Source organism: Sebastes umbrosus, chromosome 1 (genome assembly GCF_015220745.1).
Source record: "Sebastes umbrosus isolate fSebUmb1 chromosome 1, fSebUmb1.pri, whole genome shotgun sequence".
NCBI lineage: Eukaryota > Metazoa > Chordata > Actinopteri > Perciformes > Sebastidae > Sebastes > Sebastes umbrosus.
The window spans coordinates 304,135-330,825 of record NC_051269.1 but is presented as its reverse complement, the minus strand read 5'-3'; the positions used below and the strand labels follow the sequence as shown (position 1 = coordinate 330,825).

General features: G+C 40.3%; 1 protein-coding gene and 1 long non-coding RNA gene across 2 annotated transcripts in view; one reads left to right on the top strand and one right to left on the bottom strand.

The window, feature by feature from the left end:
- Window positions 1–26,691, bottom strand: part of LOC119498058 (E3 ubiquitin-protein ligase RNF123) — a 222,629-nt gene that overhangs the window by 82,817 nt on the left and 113,121 nt on the right.
- LOC119498084 lies at window positions 110–10,936 on the top strand. Its single transcript, XR_005209044.1, has 3 exons — window positions 110–250; window positions 5,140–5,149; window positions 10,927–10,936. It is a non-coding gene; the product is annotated as an uncharacterized LOC119498084 (long non-coding RNA).

The following is a 26,691-nucleotide window of genomic DNA, read 5'->3' as shown; positions in this document are numbered from 1 at the left end:
AGCTCCCCCGCGACCCTGAATAGGATAAGCGGTTACAGATAATGGATGGATGTTTATTTCTGATTAATGACTAGAATAACTTATCGCACAGTGCTGAGCTGCATCTCAAATTAATCTTCAGGTTCCAGCTTTCAGATGATGTACACCACTTCTATGTGACATCTACTGTTGACCTGCTACCTCCCCCTTCAGATCCCCTGGACCCCCCTAAAAAAGACAAAAACGGCTATATTGTTGGTCTCAGAGGGTTGTCTGTATGTCTGTGTGATGAATGTTTGAACTCTTGACTTGTGTTTGGTTTTTCTTTATAAATCTCAGATAAACCGCCTTGACACCGAACACTCTGCTAACAACACAAGATAAACACATATCTTTGACTGTTAGTTTATGCAAGTGTGAAGAAGACCGAGGTCAGAGAAAGTGATGAGGAAGAGAAAAGGAACAATAACAGACAGATGGTGGAAGAAAACAGTAAGCCGTTATTGTTGGCCATGTCGTACATAACGTGCCTCGGTATAACAGAGGGACCAAACATGGACGAATAAAGACAGACAGGTCAACACACAAGAGGACAGCTGCTGTGTTTCCAGAGTTAGTACAGAGTCACAACAAACTAAAGCTTTGAAAACAGGACTGAAACATGTCAGAAAGAACATATCTGATCTTAGCCACAGTTTGTCGGTACAGGCTGTTTGACAGCGCCGGATGAATGATCTTTATCGGATGTAGAAAGGAGAGGAGATGGAAGTAGAAGCATGAAATGAGATCAAGTTTCCTCAGTAATGTGAAGCAATGCGGAGCAGAGTCGGTTAGTGGGTTCATTTCTATCAGGAAATCAACATTTCCAGGATGTTTTGTAAATTGGAATGTTGATGACAACAACAATATCTATATTTATTACGCTATTTATCTGGCAATGATACATCGGCTGATTTCCAGACAGAAACATTTTTGATACGATCCCTTAAATGTGGTTATTAAAGAGTTGATTAGGGGACTTCCGGTCAATAGGCAGATGGAGTAGACGCACTAGCCGGTGCTCCGGTAAACTTTTAATTTTTATACCATTCAGCCCTCTAACTTCCACGCCAAAACAAAGCCTTTTTTTTATTTATCTCACTTTTCTCCTGACCAACCCTTGTATTTTTCACAATGACTTGAAAGGAGCCAAGGGGAGCAAAAAAGAAGATGCTAACGTTAGCTTAACACTGGAGGCTACCACCAGCTGGACTCCAAACTAGACCAAACGCGGCTCACAGTGGAGGACCACTGCCAACGGGTTTCATCCTTGGAATTAGCTACAGAAGACCTCAGCCAACGAGTCGTGGATCTTGAGAACGTGTGCACCACCCTTAGCGAAGACAACGCCAGGCTAAAGGCTAAAGTTACTGACCTGGAGAGCCAAAGCAGGCGCCAAAACATACGCATCCTGGGCCTCGCGGAATCCATTGAAAATGGGCGTCCCACTGAATTCTTCTCAAATTTGCTGCGCGAGTCGTTTGGTAACGAGACACTGCCATCCCTTCCAGAAATCGACAGTGCCAACCGCTCCCCAGCTGCTAAACCGGCCCCTGCCTGCACCGATATCAGACGAAGGATCTCCTCATCAGAGAGGCACGGCGGAGAGGTAAACTTGAATTCCGTGGCCAGCCAATTCGTGTTTTGGAGGACTACTGCCCTGAAGTTGTTAACCAGCGGGGGGAATACAGAGACGTGATGGCAGAACTTTAAAAACTAGGACTCAAGCCTGCTCTGCTCTACCCAGCCCGGGTCCGGCTGACGCTGTCCAGCGGAGCCAGAATCAGCTCAATTGACGAGGCACACAAGTACATCAGCAGCCTCCGCAGGTCACGGGAACATTCATGAAGGGACTCTTTAGTGACTTTGGACCCACTGGATGAGAGGTAGCACTGTCCATAGCCCTACCATTTTACTAGTAGTGCGGCGTATGTTAACTGTCACGTGGGGTTTGTTTACATGGGTGAACATGTTCATTTATCCGGCCCATACGTGTTTTTGCACTGCTCTCTTGTTAGGCTACATATACAGACAGTTGCAAACATTTACAAGCAAACATTACTTTATTTAGGCTGGTTCTATACTGGCTCTTTGGAGCTGTTATCTCAAATGACAGCTTTGCCCTCTCTGAGTGTTATGTCGTTTCAATTTGAATCTGCACTGGACCTTAAAGTGCCAGTTGAACAGTTGGTTCACATTTCAAGCTGGAATTATCATTTTAAAAGACTGGTTATTCTACGTTTGTTAGTACTTAAGTGGGTCTTGTTCTGTACCGTTAATTCTAAGTGCTTTAAATATCTGGTATGGCACCAGTGAATCTATGTTTTTTTTTCTTATTTCTCTCTACTTTGAAATCACAATTCCATACGACTGTCTGATTCCTGCTTCTATGGTTTTGGTGAAATTTTGTTTTAATTTTGCTTTCTATAAACTCGTGCTAGAGCTTCCCAGCTTCCACAGTTCATAAAGTTGATTGTTTAAGCCAAAATATTGTTCTAGAGGTGCTTGAATCTAGTTTTGTATATGATACCGGAGCAGCAGTTAATTTAGTTTAAGACAGGAAGAAGTGCATTGTTTGTTCAGAAGAGCTTGCTGCTTTCTTTTTTAGCAGTTTTCTTGGTTGGGGAGGGGGGTGGCGGAAAGGGATATGTCAGTGCCAGTAACACCTCAGTGACTTACACAAATCTATTACTGTACACTAGTCACTCCTTGTCTCCTCTCTTAAAGCAACCACTTGAATACTGTGCTCACGTCCTAACCTTTTTAGTCAAGCTGCATGGATAGGCACTTAAAATTACAGAGCTGGAATGTCAAGGGTTTGAACCACCCCATTAAAAGAAAGAAGGTTTTCTCACACCTCAAACAACTTAAAACAGAAATAGCCTTCCTGCAAGAAACCCATATTCGCAGTTCAGAAAGTGGTCGTCTTCTGTCAGGCTGGATGGGGCAGAAATTTCACTCCGCTTTTCAAACCAAAGCTAGAGGGGTTTCAGTCCTTATCAGTCAAAGTATTTCCTTTGAACCACACAATGTGATTGCTGACAAGTTCGGTCGATATGTTATTGTATCTGGAAAATTAACGTGTATGCCCCTTACTCAGATGATGTAGGTTTTTCGAACAGTTGTTTTCTCTGCTGCCAGACCTCAACACATACTATCTCATACTTGGAGGTGATTTCAATTGTTGGCTAGACCCAGTTTTAGACAGATCTTCCACTAACCCCAGCACAATAAGTAAATCAGCTTCTTTCATTCAAGCCTTTCTCTCTGACTACGGTGTCTGTGATGTGTGGCGCTCTCTACATCCAAACGATAGGGAATACTCATTCTTCTCGCACGTCCATCACACATACTCCAGGATCGATTATTTTTTTATCGACAACCAACTTGTCCCGCTGGTTCAGTCCTGCGCCTATCAGAGTATTGTCATTTCAGACCACACTCCTATTGTAATAATAGCTCTGTACTTTTGCTATATACTGCAAAAAAAAACCCAATAAAAAGATCTTGATTTAAAAAAAAGAGTTGATTAGTGAATTTAACAGTGTAAAAATTAACTCTTCGCTGCTCTCTGGTGGACAAACTATGTCATATATCTTTGCCATATTGAACTCCAATTTCGTATTACTTATCGGCCGAAACTAAGCTAGACTCCAAACAAGGCTTTGACAGATTGTTTCCTGTCCCGTAGTTATACTAGAATACGTATTATACTAATTAAATTAAGTCCGGTGGCAATAGTCCGCTGGATGACTCAAAATGAGGTGTTTCGCTCTAGGCGCCGGTAACACGGAGGGAAGAACAGCGTTCATTTGCACATACCACCCACATTGCTTTCCCTTTAAGGATCCATAAAGGCGTACCTCAGGGATCTGGCTTAGGGCCACTGTAGTTCTCACTATACATTAACAATATTTGCTCCTGTGTGAAACACTCAATATCATACATTTCTATGCAGATGATGCAGTTTTGTACAGACAAATCTGGCTGCGATCTGCTGCGATGTTGAAGGTCGTCTGTGTGAATGTAGAAATTATTCAGTGTCTCAACATTCATCTGAAATTAATTTTGACACAGACTTTGAGAAAGAAACAAGCTACACTTTTGTGGCATTATTTAAGTGTCAATATGTTGTTGGAGCAGCTGATAACAGTAACTACACAATCTCCAAGACATATTTTATATACATTACAGTGTTATAGGTGTTTTGATGCCACCGCAGTAATGACTGCTCCTCTTCTCCTGCCTAAATCCTGGATTCGTCTGTATAGTAGCTTCTTCTCAGTCATTGGCAATATGCAATCTACAAGCTAATCTTCAGGTCCTACAACAAGCTCACACTGATCTCACAAACACACACAGGCTCTTTACCAAATGGATGGCTCACCAATTGATCAAGTGACATCGTACAAATACCTAGATGATAATCTATCTTTCAAATATTGAGGAGCTCATGAAACAACTCAAACAAAAGAACTTACCGTACAAACAGAAGCTGTTTCTCTCATGCAGCCAGGCAACCATGAATTCAATCCATAATCATGTCCGTACTGGACTGTGGTGATATTTGTATGCAGGCACCAAAATCCACACTCTTTAGATGCGTCACTCAGGTGTTTTGAAGTTCTTACTAGAGATGCACCGATCGATTGGTGGCCGATCGAAACCAGCTGATTTTCAGCCGATCGACCATGACCGACCATATTTCAGATGTTTTGCCAGTGAAATTTACGCATATGTGCCGCATGATAGTTTTACATAATTTCGTCAGTGTGGAAGTTCTTCAGCGTGAATGAAGAAGACATAAAGCTGCAATTTGTAACAACTGCAAGTTCAAAATATGCCATGGAGGAACAACCTTAAAACATTTGGAACAACCGACTTAATCAGGCTCTTATTATATTGTATGTAAGTAATCACAGCGACCGGCTCGTCTGCCGACTTGGCTTGGGCAATAAGACCATAGTTATCGTCAAAACAATATAAGAAATGTCAATCGTATATATATTTTTCTATATCGTTTCTATCGCGATAGGAGCTAAGCCAGTGTTTATTTATTTTTTCTCTATAATTTCACTTAAAACTGTTATGTTCATTTTGCACTCAAGCTCTTAAAATTAGAAAATACTCCGTACTTTTCATTTGTCAAGTATTTAATTCGCACAGGAGTATACAAAAATAGGCTTTACCTTGTGGCCATTTCATATAGATATGAAATCACCTACAGGTATATCGTGATAGAAGATTTTGCCCAGTCCTACTGCTGACAGCACAATCGTACTCATAACAGAGCTAATAGCTAATGTTAACGGAGGTTAAATAATTATTATGATGCATTCAAGCTGTACTAAGTAAAAATTTGTATTGGAAGAAGTTAAATTACATCTATCATGATGTGCTCAAATGTAATCTCGTAAAATTTAGCAGAACTTGTAATCGGCCAAGAAAATTGCAATTGGTGTATCTCTAGTTCTTACATTTGCATTTCAGGCATTTGGCCAAAGTTTGAATCCCGTTTTGATTTAGTGAGCAGTGATTTAAAGTCCAACAGGGAGTCTGACCTGAGAGTCCTTAGTCTGTAAAGAAACATCAAATGCACCACAGGACAGAGACAATGTTTTATATGACTGCACCATAACAAACTCTTCCAACATCCATTAAGAAGGAATCCCCATCTGACGTTCCTGTTCCTTCTGCTCTCTCAATCTCTACTAAAACCTATTGCATCATTTATTCATGACGACCACAGAGTAAATAAAATCACATCTCTCTATAGCTCCCGTTCCTCCTCTCACTGCGGACTAAAGGACTATTGGAAAAGTAAGACACTGTATGTTAGCGATAGATAAATCATTTATGGTTCTAAAACATGTGAATCCAGTTATATCCAGTTGTTTATCCATCATGAAAATAATGGTATGCTTATTTTCAGTTTGAAGAAAAGATGCCTATTTAAAGGAAATTTCCTGAGATGGATTATTGGAAGTGTAAGCAATCAATATTCACTTAATAGTTAAAAACACATAGTGCCCGTTTATCCTTAATAACAGCATTTTTAACCTACTGCCGCAGCCTTTAATCACCAGAAAATCCAAGTAAATTATGTATTCCAGCAATACATTTTAAACATTTTGGAAAAATAATGCCTTCACCTAAAATGGCAGCGCTACGACTCTGTTTTGTTGCTATTCAACAGACAGCCATGACAAGATCAAAATATCACAGCAAATAATGCTGCAGATCATGTGTAAAACAAAGTCTAATCCATTTTCTGCTATCAACATAAAGGTCTGTAGCTTTAAGAAGCTTTCACAAGGAACAGATGAAACAGCTCTGTGATCATTCTTGCCTCAACTACTTCTGCCACTTCCAACAACTGAAAGCAACGCTGTCTGAACATGTGAGAACGGATGCACAGCACAGACAACTATCACTGGATTATGTTTAAAAACATGATGATTCTCAGGCGAGTTGTGCAGCGTCTTTTATCTATGATTTCTAAATGGATTTATGGATGTTTATTCTGGATAGAGATAATGATATCCTTGGGAAGTGCAAGTCACACTGATTCCAAAAATAGTTATAACCACGAGCAAGAGCGTGACTGTTGTGTTTTAAAGTATCTCCATGATCTGCATGATCAATTCTTGTCCCAAAATCAATTTTCATCCTCCCCGATCCATTTTTTTTTGTTGCCCCAGGACGACGGGACGTCCTCAAGCTCGAGCCTTAGTCTTTACATCTGCTACTTTTCTTTGTCACATGTGATAATAAACTGAACACATTTGTATTTTGGACTGACGGTGGAATAAAACAAGTCATTTCAATACACCCCCTTGGGATATAGGGAATTATAATGGTCATTTTTCAACCAGTTAATTGAGGTAATAATTAGCAGATTAATCAATGATGAACAGAATTGTTTGTTGCAGCCCTTTACTGTATACATCAGTGCTATGCATATTTGGAGTTCAGTTTGCAAAGGCCTTAAGTTGTCTTTATGGGGAGTAGTATATCATTACATCACAACATCCTTTTTGTCTTTTAAATATAAAAACAAAACGAGTAATAAACACAGGGTCAAATGAATCTTTGATTTCCATCCACTTATTTTCTGTGAAAGGTCCTGCAGGCTGCCACAGTACAACAGTGCAGTAAATCAAATAAATGTCACATCGGTAAACAAATGAATTACATTAAGTCGTATTTATGAGAATCGATGTGATTGGACCCTAGTGCTCATTTATTTAGCATGTTAGCTTGATGTCTGGCTCCATCTGTGCAAAGCACTACAGAGCCAAGTTACTGCTGCTGTGCCAAACTCCCATCAACGTCTCCTTCTATCCACACTGATGATACCTACAGGAGCTGGTGATGGCGGGCCAATTCTATTATATATTCAATTATAAAGATCATAGACATTACAGTGGTTATAATGCATATAATGATCAGCTTTATGGAGCTTTAGAGTGACTTTCAGCTCATTGTTTTAACAACTTTACTGTTCTGGTTCACCCTCAGCGCTCTCATAGCGTCGCTTTCAGAGGAAAAGCTGTAAAAAGCCACTGTACACTACAGGAAACAGCAGGCAGACACAGTTGGGGACTAGCTGGTGTACACAGTGAAGCATTTAGCAGCTAAAAACACAGATATTTCCCCTCAGGAGTTGGTGGAGACCAAAAACAGAGCTAAAAGAGGGAGAATACTAATAATCAATCACTGAAGTCATTTTGGGAAACATTTGATGGTTCCAGGTTCTCAAATTTGAGAATTTACTGCATTTCCTTGTGTTTAACTTTATAAAACATGTTGATTTTTGGACTGTTGGTCAGGTGACATCACCTTTAATTGTTCTGGGTATTTTTCTCTGTTTTCTGATGTTTAATGTAGAAATTTTCCAATACCATTTTCTTCCTCCCCGATATGATTCTGTTACCTGTACTTGCGGTATTGGCCAATATCGAGTACCGATCCGATACCAGCGTGATAAAAAGAATATATAGTTATTATTATTATTATTATTATCTAACAGCTGTTCTTTACTGACCATGTACTGATGTGATATGATTACTATCTTAAACCCTTTAATGTAAAAAAAATACATACAGAGAATGAATGCAGTACAACTTTCTTTTATTAGGAAGAACATAAATACAGTATATGAAGCTAAGAATAAATAACAATTATTAGTTACTCTTCAGTGGACATCCTGTGTGCTAATGTGTCCTGCAGGGTGCAATATTCAGCCCCCCTACCAGGTTACTGCCACCCCTCCAACGGAAGCCTCACATACTCGACATATCGCCGTTTTATTTGTTGGAGTTTCCACTGTGAAATATCGCCGAATGGCTGATATTGAATTTTGGGGCAGTATCGGACGCATTTTTCGATACTGGTATCGGAACAACTCTAGTTTTATAGACCAAACTGATTGATGAAGTGAGAAAATATCAACAACTAAATGAGACTTCTGGTTCATGATGAAGCCACCTGTGACAATGACACGTTTAGTCTTTAATCTTTTTACATTTTGTCTTGTATAAATTAATCTGTCAGTGTCTCATTCTGTTTCCTTCAACGTCCCTTTTTCCTAAATATCCCTCTGATTGACCCCCCCCAAACTCCCCTTCCTCCCCCAACCCCCCCTCCTCCTCCATTACCTTTACTTGTTTGTTGTATTCCGTCTCCATCCTTTCTGCCTCAAACACCTCAACCTGTGATCTTTCTTTCCCTCAGGTATATCCATCACATCTCTACTCCCTACTTCAGCCCTGAAACTCTCTCTCTAAAAGCCTCCACCTTCCTCTGTCGGTCCTCTGACCCCTTCACGTCTGATCCTTCCTCACATCCTCCACCTTTCCTCCTCCCCTCCTCCATCTTATTTTCCTCAGAACTTCCTCTCCGTCGTCGTCTCCCACCCTCCATCCAAGCTGCCCTGTCGTTTCCACGGTAACAGAAGACCACCGGGAAGACAGGAAATCTGCTTCAGCAGCAACAATGGCACACACACACACACACACACACACACACACGCACGCATGTACACACACACACTGTTATGCAAACACTCATCACTGTGTGCGGATGCTCAAGTTTCTTCATGTTTTAATCATTCACGCGATTTTTGTTTTTGACCGAAACATATTTTTTAGATCTTCATGTGGAAGAGAGTTAATAATAATAACAGACCTGCATGTCCTGTTATTACTATATTAGTATAACATTATCTGGAAATACAAGTTAACCCTCACAGATTTTACTGTCAGAACAACAGCACAACCCGTACTGGGTTTCTGGGGCTGATTCTGATAACAATATTTTGGTAACACTTTATAATAACCATCATTTGTAAATGGTAAATTGATCGTTAATTAAACGTAATCAATAGTTATTTTACTGTAACAAAAAATGAAATTAGAATTAGTAATTAATATGTTTACTAATTATTAGTAATGCTGTAATTTCTGTTATTTTATCATTAGTTTGCGTAATATGAAATAGTTAGTTTATAAATTCTATATTGTATCATAGCTGATAAGAGACATTAACAATTATATTCTGATTACATTAGTAAACTATTTATTATCAGTTTATATAACAATTTATATACTATATTAGGTATTGGTTAGTGATTACCAAATTATTTTTTTTTTAAATCCTTTAAGTAATCATTTTGTAAAACATCTATAAACATTACATAGATGGATGGACCAGAAACCAATTATTAACCATTAACAAAGTTATTATAATCATCAGTTGCAACTTTATAATATCATCTAAATAATGTTTGTCATTAACAGATATATATATATATATATATATGTATATATATATATATATATATATATACTGTATATATATATAGTATAACAATTGATGTGTGCAACAATGTGCAACAATAAACTGTTAAAATAACATAATCAACAAACATAAAATCAACTTGTCAGTGTCGATCTCTGTAACAGAGACTGACGAACAAATTCACAGAAGGATTGCACAGCTTTTGTGACCACTAAACCTGCACAAACAAGACAAAAGGAAACGTGCAATTTTCAAAGCAACCACAATGTTTGGAATGCACCCTTAACTGCGCTGCCGAGCGAACAGCGTCTCGGTGCTCCTGTGCTATTTGCACGTATCTAAATTAGGATATATGCAAAATCTGCCCCTTCCTATGTAAATGAGCCTGAATGCAAAAACAGTCCAATTGACAAAGATCAGTGCTGATAGCCACACGCAGTTACAGTGAAATTAATCTCTATAAACAGATTCTTCATGTGCATTTTATTGGTTTAAAATGAGCTTGTAAACAGGCTATTTGTGAAACAATAGTACTACAACTTTCGTGTCCGTCACGTGATGCCATTGGACCCAAAAAGACTTTTTCCGATAGACTTACATTAGGATAATTTTTTTAAAGGGACTCTATGTAAGAATCAGTAAATTGCTTGTTAACAGCGACACCTGTGGCCATTAAGTCAACAAAAGTCAGCGTCCTGTTACTCGCGCTCGCTCTATATAGACATGAACAAGCATCGGTCAAAACAGTGAGGCGACACACGTCAGCTAAAACCACAGTATCACTCTATATTTCAGCTGCTTGGCAGTAATGTTAGCTGACCAGACGAAGGTCTCTCCATGAATCACTGCTGATCCTAGTGTTGGCTTTTCCTGCCTCAGCCTCCCGACCGCAGCCGGAGGGAACAGGGGAGACACCGGAGTTTTGGTCGGAGACGATAACGTTTCTCTCTGCGGAGCCCCGTCACTTCACAAGACACGGGAAACCTCTGTTGGTCTGGAGGAGCTGCAGCAGTTATTTCTGCACAAACGTCCTCTGTTCATTCACTAGATATTCTCAGAGCTAAACTAACTCTTCTGCAGTGTGTAGTGTGCGCGCATGCACGTGAGAGTGAAGTGAAAGAGCGAGTGAGAACGAGCGCGGTGTGTGAGTGAAGGAAACTGATAACTGATTAATAGACTGACAATAGTCTAATTGGCTGGTTAAATTCACAGTCAGAGTAGCAAGAATACCTACTGTAGAGTCACTACAGTCCTGCAAACTGCAGCAGGCGTTCACAAAGTTGTTCACATCACAGTTTACACGAATGTCCAGTCCGTTTGCACAAAAATGCCACAATAATGTGCAAGGCGTTTAGCGTGCAATAAGTATGGCTTTCTTGATTTCCGTGTCTTTTGTACGCCATGTCTCTCGTACTTACTGCATTATAAAAGCATCCGCGTATAAATACTATGGTATGAGTTAGTGACGTAGTATAAAAAGCATGAAAGACCACTGATGGAGGGGAGGTGGATGGGTCCAACAAACACCGGACTTTTAACCAGGAAACCCGTGTTTTAGACCGTTGTTGACCGCTGTTTTGTTTTTTAAATTACGTTAGTGACGTTTATTACATGATAATTGTCACGTGTGTTTTTTGACGTTTGTGACATGTTTTCTGTAGTTCTGTTACGTTGCTGCCATTCCTGTTTTAAGTACTTATTTTAAGCCCAACCATGACGTGAAATAAAGGCTAAAATACATACTCATGACACGCAGAATGTCCGTGTAATGTTGTGTTATTATACGCCTTCCTGTGAGACCGGGTTGCCGACTGACATATCTCAACACTGTTAACACTGACTGTTTGACTGAAAATAAGTTTTTTGTGCACAGTTAATGACTTAATTGTAACAAAATACATATTTTTCACATTGTGCAAAAAATCTAATCCTAATTAATTCAATTTATCGACCAGAAAAACATCCAATCTTTCAGTGTTCTGCAGATACTACATAACCGATTACAGAGAGAAAAACATCAATCCATTCACACCTCAGACACACACACACACACACACACACACACACACACACACACACTCCTGAAGCTCCCTGTAACAGTCCAATTACTGCGTGTCCCTGATACTCAATCACCAAAATACCATCTTCTCTTCAATCACAATTACACGACAAACACAAAGAACAATCCTGATCTTGTCATGTTTATTTCTCTGTGTATTTCACACAAAGGAATGAATGTGTGGATGATGGTTAATGAATGAACAAATGTTCAAAAAAATGCATGAACCACTAGTTACCTTTCACTTTTAAACTAATTCAATATAATCAGACAGGAATGAGAATTTATGAATTAATAAATTAAACCATTTTTTTTTTCAAGCACAGAGAACACTGAGTAGTAGCTTTTATAATCATACAAATAATAAAATACTGAATCAAACAGAAAGAAAACCCAACAACACAATCCAAGTGTAAGGCATATATTCCAACATTAACTGGTACCATTCTTTCTTCTTTATAAAATTATTGGTAAGATGTCAAAACAACTTCTGGTTCAACTGGTACATTCAACACTTTTACCAGGAAGGTAAAGGCTATCATTTTTATCCAACTGGTGAAAACACATTAGTTAAGGTTGTAAGGACTATGGCTGTCAGTAGTTGTTGTTGGTTTTGTTTAAATATGCCAAATTATAGTTTATTTAGTTATTGTTATTTGGACGATTAAGCTAAGATAGCTAATATATGCTAACGTCAGTTGTCACCCGTTGCCACGGTAAATATTCCTATATTCTGCAGCCTGATGGAGACACCAGTGTCAGTGGATCCAGGCATGGCAGAGGCAGCCTCTGTTTACCGTTGAGCACTTGGGATTGGTACCGGAGTGGAGCCGCGCACTTTACGTCAAACTCAGCCATTTATCCGTTTATTGCACATTAACTGGCAACCTGATCGCTGACGACACAGAGACACCATGTGATACCATCGTCATTATACTATTGACTCACAAGCCTTGTTAGAAGTGGCAACCAAACATCCACAGAGGTAAACAAAACATTCATTTTGGAACCGTCAACATTTTTAAAATATTTAATAGACTATCATAATGGGTTTTTTTTCAGGTAAAGCCATATTTTTATTCGGCACCTTTCTTAAAGCTCAAAAACCAAAACTTTACAAGCTCTGTGGATGTAACATTTTTCAAAAATTATTCGTCTACATAAAAATGTTATCAATTAGACCTTTAATTTTTTCTCTATAACTTTAAATACAAGAGCAACAACCACCATTACAACTTTCATCAGCTTCATTCAAACGTTGCTGAATCCTGATTGGTGCACAGAAATACTAACATGTCTTCTGTCAAAACTTTTAAGCACAAACGTTTGTGTTCATTTTGGATCCATCAATTATTGTAAGAAGTTGCTGTTAGTTCTTTCCAGGAAAAGAGAAAGTGAGAGTTTGGATTAGTTTTCTGATATTTATGACGGGGTACATTGTTACTACAGAGATTATTCAATTTAAATATTGTGCTCTTATCTCCTGTTTAACCCGCCGAGCCACATGCTTTTATAACATGGTGAGAGGGCAAAGACGTATTATATGACCTTAAAATGATCAGATTTTGGTATAATATAGGGTTTGTTTATATGATTGCAAAGGCTAACTGATGATCATCCACCTGTCCCAAAAGTCCTCTGAAAAACCAATGAATTGTCTCGATAATTTTTCAGTTGATGCCCACGAATGTTTGAAATCTTATGAAGCATTTTGAGTGACTTGTTAGAAAATAAAGCTTGCCACTGATTGCATGAAGACGTGAACCACTAAACCTGCCTGTGTCTGCTGCACTGTGGCTGGAACAGAAATAAAACAACAGAGGTTGAAGTGAGGACATGTAGCTTCACTGCGCGACAATGTTCAGTAAATGTGTTCAGAAACCTGTTCGTCTCACGGCTCATTCTTCTGGAAACTGTACGTTTGAGCCCGAGGAGCTGCGAGGACAAACTGAAGATAAATATATATGTCATCAGGTTCAAAACAACAACTAACTGAATATTATGTTTGAATATTTATCTGTGTGTACTGCAGCAGTTGTCCAGTTAAAAATAATAACAAATATACCTTTAGTACAGCTGAGGCTGATGGGAATGTCATTAGTATTGGACACATTCTAGTTGGGGAAAACGAGTTTCTGTACAAAGTTTTATGATATTTCAGGCAAATTTATTCCTGATTTTTCGGCTGTGATGCAAAATATATATAGGGCTGTCAAAGTTAACAAGATAACGCAAATTTGTTTTAACGCCACTGATTTCTTGAACGCATTAACGCAACTTGCGATTTTCAGGTTGTAGCGGGCTCAGTCTTAAAACTAGAGTGAAGATACTAGCATCCTAAAACCTAAAGAATCCATCGGTACCAACCATGTCATACTAGCTTGTCGCGAAGGAGGTTAAATAATGCCACAAACTTACGCTAAATGTTGGGGAGGAAAAACTGTTATGTCCATTTTCAAAGGGGTCCCTTGACCTCTGACCTCAAGATATGTGAATGTAAATGGGTTCTATGGGTACCCACGAGTATCCCCTTTACAGACATGCCCACTTTATGATAATCACATGCAGCTTGGGGCAAGTCATAGTCAAGTCAGCACACTGACACACTGACAGCTGTTGTTACCTGTTGGGCTGCAGTTTGCCATGTTATGATTGAAGCATATTTTTTATGCTAAATGCAGTACCTGTGAGGGTTTCTGGACAATATCTGTCATTGTTTTGTGTTGTTAATTAATTTACAATAAAACATACATGCATTTGCATAAACAAGCATATTTTTCCACTCCCATGTTGATAAGAGTATTAAATACTTGACCAATCTCCCTTTAAGGGACATTCTGAACAGACAGAAAATGTGAGATTAATTTGCGATTAATTGTGATTAACTATCGACAATCAATAAAAAAAAATGTATTAGCCGTGTTTCCATTAACATATTTTATGCGCAATTTGATCGCATTCGAAAAGCTGTGTGGAAACGGCAAAATTTGATAAAACATGCAAAAATAGTTTTTATGTTCGCCTGAGGTGGTTTTTGCCCTCTGTCCAAAAAGAGTTGAAACACTAAATGGGATATGGAAATGGCTTTGCTGAATAAGTTCTGACATAGCAACATTTACCTCACATGACTGATCAGTTGTTTCAGCTGTCGCTGTCTTCCCAGAAATACATCTATATTGTCTTCGTCTCCAGACAGCATGAAACACGGCCAATACCAGCTGACATGACGGAACAATTGAAAACCCATTCCTGAAGGCCTCTCTCTGGTTTTTATTGTAGATGGTTCGATGGCCAAGGCGATTTGCTTTGTTTCCAGGTCTCAACCTCTACTTCTTCTTTTTACTGAATCATACAGCCAATAGTGTCAACTCCTGACCAAACTAAGCTAGTTTATTCGCTCCAAACAAGTTGATGGAAACGAGCCTAATTCGCATTTCTTTTTTCTACTATTGAAAAAAATGTGCTAAAAATTGGCTTGACAATTGAATGGAAACACAACTATTGTCACCTGAAATAAGTTGCTTGGAATTTTCCAGATTAAAACTCCAACCAAAAGTCTGATATTTTCCCAGGATTTCTTCTACCACATGGGGAAGTTCTCGTTCTCTCAAGTCTACAGAGCTCATTAGTTGTTTATGATCATCTGCATTTGCAGGAAATAAATCATTTGCGGAGTGTTTTGAAGTTTTTTATTAAGTCTGTATTTAGTTCAGTAGTTTTGTAGTCTTACTTACAGTAAATAAGACGGAAAAAGTTGTAAATAACTGACGTGATGTAACGTGTTTTTAAGCTTTCAAAACCAAACAAACTGACCTGTTAATGTTATTAGTGGGGGTGTAGAAAGCTCCTTCAGTGTCCAGTGGAAGACATCTGATCCTCGGTACAGTAACAACATCTCACTGCAGCTTATTTACACCACATCCACATTTAAGAGCTTTTCTGGGTTCGCTCCATCAACGTGACAGCAGACGGATCTGTAGTGATTTTTTAGTGGGAACAGGAGATGACTTTTCCAGGTAGACACCCCTCCCCCCCACCTCCCTGTGTACCACAGTGCATGCTGGGTGGAAGAGCATCAATTTAAACACCTACATCTCTGCGTCTGTGTGTGTCTGACAGGCAGAGACAGACTGAAACAGAGAGGATGATGGGAAGTCAGCTTGTGAGTTGGATTAACAGACCATGTCCTGACAGACAGACAGACAGCACAAAGGTCTGACAGAGACAGAGACAAAACAAGATGGATGTCCCTGTCTTCAGCTGACACACAACATGTTTAATGTCACTTTCAATGTGTGCTGGACACACACACACACACACACACACACACAAACACAAACACAAACACACACACACACGATTTAATTTTATAAGCTTATTAAATATATAGATAAATGTAGTGCAGTAATATTAACTAGGTCTGTCAATCGAATGATTGTCTATAGATAATCGCGACTAATTGCAAATTAATCGTACATTTTTTTTTCTGTTCTAAATGTACCTTAAAGGGAGATTTGTCAAGTATTTAATCCTCTTATCAACATGGGAGTGGGCAAATATTCTGCTTTATGCAAATGTTTGTATATACTTATTATTGTAAATCAATGAACAACACAAAACAATGACAGATATTGATCCAGAAACCCTCACAGGTACTGCATTTAGCATAAAACAATATGCTCAAATCATAACATGGCAAACTGCAGCCCAACAGGCAACAACAGCTGTCAGTGTGTCAGTGTGCTGACTTGATTAGCCCGCTACAACCTAAAAATCTCAAGTTGCGTTAAAGCGTTATTATGGCGTTAACTTTGACAGCCCTACTTGTGATACTTTAATGACATCTTTACTGATCCGAATACTTTCTTCCACCACTGCTGTAGACACATCCAGCTTGTAGGTGGATGTAAAACCAGGGTATGAGTATCGTAATGCACATAAAGGATTTCACGTTTTAAGTTCCTCTACCAAGAATCTGTCCTATAGATACTGTAGAACAGCGTACTAAAAAGGCATCCCGCGTGGTCTTGAAAGGTCTTAAGTAGTCTAAAATCCAATTACCTGAATTTAAGGCCTTAAAATGTCTTAAAATATCATGAAATGTCTTAAATAAAATTTTGGCGGGTCTTAAAAATTCATTAACGTTTCTTACATTGAATAAAAGAAATACATAATTTTGATTTTAAATGTTTAGTTTTTTGAGCACGCCGTAACAAAACTATAAAACGCAACCAAAAGGGAATAGCTATCACCACCATCACCTTTTTATTCATTTGTCTCATCAAGTAGCCCTTTAAAAAGTCTGTGTTTAGATATGAGGCTTTACAGGAAGTAACAGCACCATCACTGTAACCAGGAGAGAGAGAGACGAGAGCCAGCAGGTCACATGTGAATACTTGACTGGCTGCAGACTCTCCCTGTGTAGAGGGAACTATTATTCTCTGCTCTGCTGACTAAAGCTACATTTAATACATGCAAATCCTCCTGTGAGGCTCCCAGCTTTCATCATCAGGACGGTGTCCAAAAGCATACATACATACGGTCTATATACACCACTGGTGAGAGGTTTGTACTCTGCTCTTACTGACTGGATCAGTCAGATGTGTGAAAGAACCAATCTACAGTATACGTCTCAATGGTCTTTTATGTTCTTAGGTTGTAGGAAGTCCTTTTTACAAATGGATGTTATTAAGTATGAAGGGTTGGATTTAAACAAAACGCCGTCCAATGGCTCAATAAAAAGAGCAGAAAGAGACAAAGATCCCTCTGAGCAAAAGAAGCTGGAAGCTGAGCATCAAAATGTGTCCAGATTTAAACAGGAACCGGTTATTACTTCAAGATCACAATAATGCTGCCTAGAACAAGCTGGAATTAACAGGAATTAACAGGCAAAGTCTTCTTCCAAGTTCACAATAGAAATAGAAGGTTAGTCTAGGGTCTGTTGGAATATCAGCTGAACCCAATCCCAGTTTGAACCTCTCCAGTCTAACCACTGACTAGACTGCAGAGGGACTAACACTATATTTAGAGCCCAGTTGACCCGCTGTGGTTCAACAACTATCGAGGGTCACTGAAAACTAATTCAACATCCTAGTTCCAAATTCCATATCTCTGCACACCAACTGCATTCATTCTGGAAATACAAAGCATCCAGGCTATATACTGATATACTGTGCCAGGCTGTGTTGGTGTTCACATTACTACATGGTTTACAGTTCTCTCACTTCTGACTCAGAAGCAAACACTGTGACTAACAGGACTGGGACGATTCACCTATCTCCTGATTCCATACTATATCCATACTTTGGTGCTGATTTGATATGTATTGCAATTTTTGGCATTGTGTTGCTAAAAGAATTTCGATTCAATATTACGATTTATTGCGATTTTTGTAATTTTTTTACCACTAGACCATGGGAAAAAGCTGAATCGTACACTTCTAGTGACTTTTACTAAAATATCTATTAAATGAATCCAGTAAAAATGTCTGATTTTCAGCATGTATGTAGTCAGAGATGTCCTGAAGTCAAATATATCAGTCATTGTCAGGCTTTTTTTCTTTTTACATTTTTTATCCAGCAACCCAAAAATCAAAGAATAAAGACATTTCCCTCACAGATTAGTGGTATTTTCTTTTTAATTTATAAGGGACATGTAATGTTTTATACTTCTGGTGAATATAATCCATCAATCTTATTTCCATAGATGTATTTTGTACATACAGTTCCCTTTGTTAACACCTTATTTTGAAAAGCGGGCGTAGTCCCACGTGTCTACTTCCTCTAACTTCTCCAAGGTGGTCTCTAGCTCTCCCATCAGCTCCGTTCTCTTTATCCATCCATGGTCAGCTCCATCGGGGCCGTTTGAATGCAGAGAACAGAAATGTCAGTATATGGGTGCTCTACAGTTGTAGCGTCGGCCCATTTGACCACGGAGACGAGAGCGACGGGTGGCTGGACAGCACGTTACCGCGATACGATAACGTTTCCTGTCCCCGACAGAGTTAGCGTGCAGCTTTAGCCGTGATGTCTAGCTCTGCTTTTCCTGTCGATGTGTGAAACCCAAAGTGTTTCCATCCTTTACTGGATGTGTAGTGTTTACCATGCTGGATTTAACATGGGAGGGTGCAGGTCGTATCCACGCTGACCCTCCAACGTTTTATACTTTCTGAGGTGTGTTTTGGTTGACGGATACGGAACGGATATGACGTCACGTTACTCAGACTACCACAATAAAAGCGGTAACTTTCTTCACCTACACATAGACTCAAATGAAGCAAATATATCGATTCTGGCGTTAAAAAATTTACTTCAAAATCGTAAAAAAATCGTGATACATAGGTGAATCAGTTTTTTTCCCACCCACAGTGACTAATGCTAGCTACAGCAGCTAGGAGGCTGACGTCTACCTAAACTCCAAACAAAATTAAATGAATTCATCTTTTTCTATCAATGAGTGCGTAACACGTCTCATGTCTGATGTACATTCTTCATCAACACATTTTGTCTCAGTGTCACTGACGACGGCAAACATCCCAGAAGGCATTTACCGTGGCAGACTCAGCGGGACGCGACTACGTACTGAGAAACAATCCTACCAGCTGAGAGGGATCAGTAGCGATCGCACAGAGCAATAAAACTCACAGCAGGCTGGAACACAACATCCCCAGAGCCCGGGCCTCTAATGGTCCAAAGCTGCTAAGCTAATTAGCCTCGGTCTCAATCTAATCTGTGCATGGCTGCGAGCTGCTTCTGATGTCTTTCAGCCCGAGGTAATGGACAATAATTAGCACCATTGATTTTCTTCACTGCGGAGGGAGGAGAGAGCTGTTAATAGTCCTGATGTGAGGAGAGGGAGTCACGACGGACGGACACATGAAACCCGCTGCGGAGATCACCACTAGAATAAATCAGTGACGACACCGAGTGGTAGAGGCACGCTGAGAAAGACACTTGGACCAGCCAAATGGAGGGGTGAAGAGGAGAAGGACGAAGCTACTGTGAGATTTTAATCATCCAAATAAAGTAAAAATAAGAACCAAACTGTGGATTTACTGTGGGAAGAAGAGTAAAAAGGCCTTCATCCCTGTGACGCACAGTATGTACAGAAAATGTGTCCAAAAGATCCTGGAGAAGCTGTTCTAATATGTTGAGAATATAGTCGTCAAATGCCATTAAAATAAAGTTTAGGATCTTAATCCGCCGTTGAAAATAGTCCCCAACAAATGCACCATTTCCTCCTGTTTATTTGATGAAAACTACAGCGAACAGCTGTTTTAGAAAATTACTGAAACTTTTTTAAACACTAAACTATATGTTTGTTTTTAATAGAGCTGTCAATGGATTCAAATATTTAATTGCCATTAATTGCATGGTTGTCCGTAGTTATCTGTTCAAAATGTACCTTGAAGGGAGATTTGTCAAGTATTTAATCCTCTTATCAACATGGGAGTGGACAAATATGCTGCTTTATGCAAATGTATGTATATATTTATTATTGTAAATCAATTATCAACACAAAACAATGACAGATATTGTCCAGAAACCCTCACAGGTACTGCATTTAGCATAAAACAACATGCTCCAATCATAACCTGACAAACTGCAGCCCAACAGACAACAACAGCTGTCAGTGTGTCAGTGTGCTGACTTCACTATGACTCGCCCCAAACTGCATGTGATTATCATAAAGTGGGCATGTCTGTAAAGGGGAGACTCGTGGGTACCCATAGAACTATAGAACTAGGGGTGCACCGATACCAGATTGGATACTGGGCCGATATATACATTATATACTAGAATTTTAATTCCTGTTTAAGTTTTGACCAACTTGCATTTAAAAAGTTTACACTTGAATTGTAATTCCTGTTAATGTTGAAGATTTTTGTATTATTTTAATTCTAAATAACAATTCAGTAAATGTATATCTAGGGATGCACCGATACCGATACCAGTATCGGGTATCGGGTCCGATACTGTGCTCATGTACTCTTACTCGCAAAACGTCTCTGATACAATGGCACCGATACCACTTTACAGCAGCGTGATGTTAACCTCTCGTCACCATCTTTCGGGTCCTCACGCTCCCCCTCCCTGACAGTGTGGGCGAGATAGGCCGGTGGTGCGCCAGACCCCGCTGGGCCGGGATCCCACCTCAGCTGGCCCTCACTTTCATTGCGCCACAGGGTTTTGCTTGCAGACTCCATGGTCCGTGTTTCAAGACGGGTCGGGTGGGTTGCCGACATCGCCACAGACCCCTAGCGCCTTTAACGTGGGCCGCGGCACGACGCGGTTGGGGTGCACTGAGGACAGTCCGAGCAGGGAGCCCCGTCCCGGTGCGTGCGCGAGCCACCTTTGCCCCTAGCATTTCCAAATGGACCAACAGCCGGTCGCGGCGCACCGCCTCGTATGCGGGACTCCCCAGCCTGCCATGTGTTGCTCACACCCTCCAGCTGGCTGTTAACGAGGGTCTTTTGGCACAGAGAAGTACTCGTATCGGTACTCGGTATGGGCGAGTACCCAAATGTAAGTACTTGTACTCGGTCTGAAAAAAAGTGGTATCGGTGCATCCCTAGTGAATATATATGCATTTATTTGTTAGAAAAATACTGTCAAGCCTGATGTTGTCTTATAAACTGGGGACAAAAGTTCAGAAAATTGTGTTTGGTGGATTATTTCTCTGTTGTTACAATGCTAATTGGCATTGTATTTTACATCGTTGGAAAGCCTGTTTATTTACCTTCACAATGATGTCCAACTTGTAAGGATCATGCATTTGTGGGATGAGCAGCACAGCTGATTATGTGGGGAGCGCCCAAGAAAAATTTGCCAAAATGCTCTGTCAATGGTAAACAGTGTATTCTCATAAGGCTACCAGGAAGCCTGCAATGACTGCCCTTCACCGTCAGGCCCGTTTGCGCTGGTGTCGACAACACAGACAATAGAACCTTAACATGTGGGGGAATGTCATGTTCAGTGATGAGTCCAGGTTCTTTCTGCGAAAGTTGGATGGCAGGGTCAAAGTATGGAGACGACGCGGAGAACGCTATGCTGATTGTTGCACCGATGGAGTAACAGCTTTTGGTGGGGGCAGTGTCATGGTGTTGGGCGGCATCTCCCTCACTGGCAAAACAAGGCTCGTCATCATTGAAGGCCATCTCAATGCAGTGAGATATCGGGATGAGATTCTGCAGCCAGTGGCGATCCCATATCTCCACAATCTGGGACCTAACTTCATCCTCCAAGATGACAACGCTCACCCCCACAGAGCCAGGGTTATCACAGACTACCTCCACAATGTGGGAGTAGAGAGAATGGACCGGCCTGCCAAGAGTCCAGACCTCAACCCAGTTGAACACTTGTGGGATCAGCTTGGGCGTGCTGTACGTGTTAGAGTGACCAACACAACCACGCTGGCTGACCTGCAACCAATCCTGGTTGAGGAATGGAACGCCGTCCCACAGTAACATGTGACCAGGTTGGTGACCAGCATGAGGAGGAGGTGCCAGGCTGTTGTGGCTGCGTATGGATCTTCCACCGTTACTGAGGCTCCTGACGGTGTTTTAAATGAATAAAGTGTAAAATAGCCAATATGTCTTGTTTGTTCCTTGTTACTGAAAGAGAGTTCAATCATCCAATCCACAAAACAACTCAAAAGAAGAGTCAATACCAACAGGAGAATACACTGTTTACCATCGGCAGAGCATTTTGGCAAATTTTTCTTGGGCGCTACCCACATAATCAGCTGTGCTGCTCATCCCACAAATGCATGATCCTTACAAGTTGGACATCATTGTGAGGGTAAATAAACAGGCTTTCCAACGATGTAGAATACAATGACCATTAGCATTGTAACAACAGAGAAATAATCCACCAAACACAAGTTTCTGAACTTTTTTTTCCAAGTTTAAAGAAAAGAATGATCCCAGTCACTTCCACACAGTGATGCATACAGCTGATTAATAAACAAAATGGTACAAATGGATTCATTACGTTTTCTAGAGTCATATGATGCCAGTATCTTCACTCTAGCTTTAAAAAAAAATGAGCCGCTACAACCTAAAAATCACAAGTTGCGTTAATGCGTTAAAGAAATCAGTGGCGTCAATACAAATTTGAGTTCACGCGTTATTATCAAATTAACTTTGAGAGCCCTAGAAATATACAATAATACAGAAACAGTAGCACCAAAAATGCTGATATTTCCCCCTAAATTTCTCAAATGAGGCTTTCTGGGGGGGTTCATGTGTCTTTCAGGGGAGCTGAGCTCCACGTATAGTCCCGTGTCTACAGCCCTGTTTGTGAGGTGTTTTTAGAGGGAACCGATGGGCTCGGAGCTGAGAGAAATACAGAACTTGAACTGCCATATATTAAATGAATGTTTTGTTTGTTTTGCCTGAATATTCTTGCGGAGGTTCTGACATTATTTCTTAAGCTTGTCAGAGAGCTCATTAAGTACTGCAGCACGGCCACAACAACAAAAAGAAGTTGGTGGAAAATCGATTATTGTTCTTTTATATAACACCTCATTTGTTGTGAGACCAACACTTTCCATGACTTTGTGCCTGACACACACCAGTGAGCAGAGGTGTACAGCTGGATCGAGGTCAGTTGGTTGTGTTGGTTTACTGGAGCTCCACATAACTGGAACATTGCCCCGCTGATTTATTACATGCAAACACTTCAACGCCCACGAGTGGCCCAAACCTATTAGTAAAGCCGGCTGCATGTGAGCTGCATTAGGATGTGAAATTAGTTCAACACACAGCTGGAGGCTGTGCAGAGGACGAGCGCTCTCCCATTCAATTACTCAGCAGGCAGCACGGCGGTACAGTCACACACAGCGAAGTAAACACGTCCACAATCACAGTTTGGCTGCTGCTCTGCACGGATATCCTACATTAGTAGTTCATTACACACATTTTTAAAGGGTTCAAATGTGCTTCAGCATTCTTCACAACACACTCGTCATGTTTCACTGCAGCCAGTCAGAATGTTGGCTCCTGGTTTGGATTTCATTTGTTCAAGTATAAATTCTTTATTTATCATGTGCTCAGCAGTTGTTGGCAAGGAACATGTGAAGTCTCCGGCTTCCTCCAACAATGCTCATTGAACATGTATGATGACGAAAAAGAACGTCAAGCAAGTAAAAACAAAACGGGACTCTAAACATGAAATAGTGCAGGTTAAAATAAGGGAACAAATATAACAAATAAAATCTAAAATAAAGTAATATGAATTAGACGGTAATGTCAAATGTGAATGTAAATGGGTTCTCTGGGTACCCACGAGTCTCCCCTTTACAGACATGCCCACTTTATGATAATCACATGCAGTTTGGGGCAAGTCATAGTCAAGTCAGCACACTGACACACTGACAGCTGTTGTTGCCTGTTGGGCTGCAGTTTGCCATGCTATGATTGGAGCATATTGTTTTATTCTAAATGCAGTACCTGTGAGGGTTTCTGGACAATATCTGCCATTGTTTTGTGCTGATAATTGATTTACAATAATAAATATATACATACATTTACATAACACAAGCATATTTTCCCATTCGGGCCGAATGTAATGATTGGACGGGATAGCCGTCTACCTACCTGTCTGACTGCGTGCACTCATTGCGCGTCACCAGAGTTTTTCCACAAGCTGCTAGCTTGACAGCTGTGAGGACTAACAATAGCCATGTTCGTTGTTTCCATTCAAAATAATAATTTGGGGGGAGTGTCTTTGGAGGGGAGGCCTGAAGGGACGGACTATCAGTGTTGACGACTTGGCGACTTTCTCTCTAGATTTAAGGACTTTTGGAGCTGGTGCTGCTTCAGTAGCTACTTTCATTGGAAAAGAGTTGGCAACACTGGGCCGGGTTTTCAGTGGGATCATTTTTAAATATCTAGAGTGCTTTTGCTAGTTTCCTAAGATCATCGACCTTACATTCAAGTTCAGTACTTGAGTAAATGTACTTAGATACATTCCACCACTGACTGTATGTAGGCGATAATGTTATGCACTTATGCATGGAAGTATAAAAAGATTACAATGCATTGTGAAGTCAGCAGGCCCGATAAAAAAGGTTTTAAGCAGCGTGGACTTCAGGTCGAGCAGGACATCGATACCATCAACACAATGCTGATGTGTTCTATACACCCACTGGTCAATAAATACCATTATGCAAGGACACCATAATGGGAGCGATAAGGGGCAGGAGAGACTAAAGAAGAGTCCTTGATAGAATTCGATCACAGGCCGGAGTGATTAGACCGCTAAACTAATGTCTGTTCATGATGTTCTCTGTGAGCTTCTGAGGTCAATTACATAAAGACTCCTGCTTTTATCACTTGGACCACACAAAGTGATGCTGCCCTTCAACTCCCCCTTCAGTACTTCGAGAGAAAAACATCTGTACTGTATGACAATGTCACATAAGTACTCTGTATCTACTTATTCCAGCACTTTGCTGCACATTTTGACACCAGCTTCATTAGCTGAGTATCTGGATCTACTTAGTGGATCATTTCAACACATACAGTAGTCGGTCTCTTTAGAAACACTATAATATTAAATAAACTGTGTCTTTTGGGCTGAAGACGTTAATATGAAATTCACCTTGAGTGTTTAAGCAAGAAACACTGGCTGATATTTAAAGGAACAATTCATTTAGGGGAAATGTGCTTATTTGCTCTATTGAGAGTCAGATGTTTGGATTGATTCCACTCTCTGTATGTCTGTACAACAGCTGGTTAGCTTAGCTTAGCATAAAGACTGGAAACAGGGGGAAACAGCTAGCCTGGCTCCGTTCAAATGGTACAAAATCTACCTTCCAGCTCCTCTAAGGCCCTGTTCACACCTGGTATTAACATTAACAACAAGCACTCAAGATGCATTGAGATCTGATCGCTCAGTACACATTCAGAGGTTGTCTGGGCCACATATGGCCACGTTCTTTTATAGCAGTGTGTATGCCAATGTGTCCTGGGCTACATTGAAGGCCGGCATACTCAACGGACGACCCACTTGGATCAGCGGGGTCTCATGTGTTCCTCATGTGAATAGACAGGCAGACGGGAGCGCTTGTCTGCTCTCGGTACAAATGTACTTTATTAAAATATATCTTATCTCTCTGATTACCATGTGGTTGGTTTAATCTGTACAAAACCTGAAGCGTGAAAACAACAATTCACCATTTTAGTTCAACAAATAAACCCCCGTAAAACCACAAATCCTTGTTCTTACTCTCCGTAAGATACAAAATGTTGATCAGAGATCTTTAGAAAGAACTGGTAGGTGGATTTTATTCCCTTTGGACAGATCCAGACTAGCTGTTTTCCCCTGTTTCCAGTCTTTATGCTATGCTAAGCTAAGCTAAACAGCTGCTGTACAGAGAGTGGTATCAATCTGAACATCTGAATCTCAGAGAGACAGAGAAGAAGAGGACTTTACTAAACATCAGAACTTGGGTTATTTAATCATACAGACGACACATTTCTGTATCTAACAGAGAGGAGTTTGGGACTCTGATCCCCTTTAATGAAGCCACGCTTTAAAAAGAGAGTGGTAGAGAACAAATTTGCATATGAGAAAAACACAACGTGGGCTGTAAAGTCCTGAAGAGGTCGTTCATTGGCTCAGAAGGACCGAGAGACTTCCAGCATCAATGATTAGGACACCGATATCTGTGGAGCATCAATTCTTTACTCTCACCAGCACTTCACACAAAGTGTCTATTGGACCCTCTTCTACATCCATGGTCTGTGGTCTATTGGACCCTCTTCTACATCCATGGTCTGTAGTCTATTGGACCCTCTTCTACATCCA